This window comes from Schistocerca americana, chromosome 3 (assembly GCF_021461395.2).
Source record: "Schistocerca americana isolate TAMUIC-IGC-003095 chromosome 3, iqSchAmer2.1, whole genome shotgun sequence".
In the NCBI taxonomy this organism is placed as follows: Eukaryota; Metazoa; Arthropoda; class Insecta; order Orthoptera; family Acrididae; genus Schistocerca; species Schistocerca americana.
Window position 1 is genome coordinate 389659314 of NC_060121.1, and position 2352 is coordinate 389661665.

Sequence of the window (2352 nt, forward strand, 5' to 3'; positions counted from 1 at the left end):
GAGTACTATGTTGATTCACGTTTCTTCTGTGTATGTGGATTCGTATGGGTGGCGATATTATCTGTCATACTGTGTCTGTTATTTTATGATAAGTAGAAATTTCGTTACTCAGGTAATATGCACTGCTTCTAGGACCAGAAAACACTTTCACTATATTCTTATTTCTTACTTTACTCAGGTTGAAATATTCTGCTTCCACATTTCCATTTTCACTCGACTCGCTGTTGACACCTTTTCGCTGTTTTTTCAGGCGCTATTTCCCTTGATAACTGACGAACTAATTAGTTTTCCCAAAATACTGATCTGGCATAAATGTCTATGTACGTTTGCACGTGAATGCCAAATATGTATTTACTTTCACAACTCGGCCCGTGGGATACTTTGTACACCATTATCATTCTGCTAACAGATACACTTAACTAGAGGTACCCAGAAAACAGCAGAGTAAAACTAACTACAACAGTCGGTATCCGAGACAACAATAGAGGAATAGGTAGTGTGCAGTAATTTCTGACAAAAATGAGTGTTGCCACTAGCAAAGAAAAAAAAAAAAAAAAAAAAAACTAACTAAATATGGAGTATTCTGTAACCCAGCGCGCCTGCTCGAGATTTATTACAAACATCTACATATCAATGACAGCCAGTGATACCATACCCGTTTCAGTATGAGTATCGAACACTGATTAACAATAAGGTACGTTCTTAGTGACAATAGGCAAAAGCCAAGTATAGTTAAAAACATGCAGCAACAACGGAATAAAGGGGAAATTCCCAAATGTAAACGAAATCACGTGAAATCACAGTGTTAGTGAAACTTTGCATTGACGTCATTACCGTCGTTGCTTCAAGGACCTGATTTGTACACAGGCTGACAAACTAGAAATAGTGTCTTGAATTCAAAATATTTTATCGAATATATCTTTAGAGAGCTGAGAGACAAAGTCTTTAATGAATATAACATACGGTCTGTTAACGATACAGTGAGACTGGGTGTTTAATAGAAAATTGGTGTTGATAAATTATTTACAATAATACACTTGAAAATACTTCAGAACATGGAAATTTAGCCTAATGGCAACATTAATTGTTTCATGCTCTGCGGATTAACGTGTCTAAAACCATAGTTCTTCATCATGTTTAAAGCCTGTCACATAATTACTGTCTGTCCTTTTTTACTGCTACTGTATATTGGTACATGCATTGCAAGTGTAATAAATACTGTGTCAAGAGCACAGGGAATGCCAATTAGCAACAGATAAAAATCAGATGTAAAGAAGAATAAATACACCGTAGTTTAGTGTTTTTTTTTTTTTGTCATCAGTCTACTGACTGGTTTGATGCGGCCCGCCACGAATTCCTTTCTTGTGCTAACCTCTTCATCTCAGAGTAGCACTTGCAACCTATGTCCTCAATTATCTGCTTGACGTATTCCAATCTCTACAGTTTTTGCCCCCTACAGCACCCTCTAGTACCATGGAAGTCATTCCCTCATGTCTTAGCAGATGTCCTATCATCCTGACCCTTCTCCTTATCAGTGTTTTCCACATATCCCCTTCCTCTCCGATTTTGCGTAGAACCTCCTCATGCCTCACCTTATCAGTCCACCTAATTTTCAACATTCGTCTATAGCACCACATCTCAAATGCTTCGATTCTCTTCTGTTCCGGTTTTCCCACAGTCCATGTTTCACTACCATACAATGCTGTACTCCAGACGTACATCCCCAGAAATTTCTTCCTCAAATTAAGGCCGGTATTTGATATTAGTAGACTTCTCTTGGCCAGAAATGCCTTTTTTGCCATAGCGAGTCTGCTTTTGATGTCCTCCTTGCTCCGTCCGTCATTGGTTATTTTACTGCCTAGGTAGCAGAATTCCTTAACTTCAGTGACTTCGTGACCATCAATCCTGATGTTAAGTTTCTCGCTGTTCTCATTTCTACTACTTCTTATTACCTTCGTCTTTCTCCGGTTTACTCTCAAACCATACTGTGTACTCATTAGACTGTTCATTCCGTTCAGCAGATCATTTAATTCTTCTTCACTTTCACTCAGGATAGCAATGTCATCAGCAAATAGTATCATTCATATCCTTTCACCTTGTATTTTAATTCCACTCCTGAACCTTTCTTCTATTTCCATCATTGCTTCCTCGATGTACAGATTGTAGAGTAGAGGCGAAAGGCTACAGCCTTGTCTTACACCCTTATTAATACGAGCACTTCGTTCTTGATCGTCCACTCTTATTATTCCCTCTTGGTTGTTGTACATATTGTATATGACCCGTCTCTCCCTATAGCTTACCCCTACATTTTTCAGAATCTCGAACAGCTTGCACCATTTTATATTGTCGAAC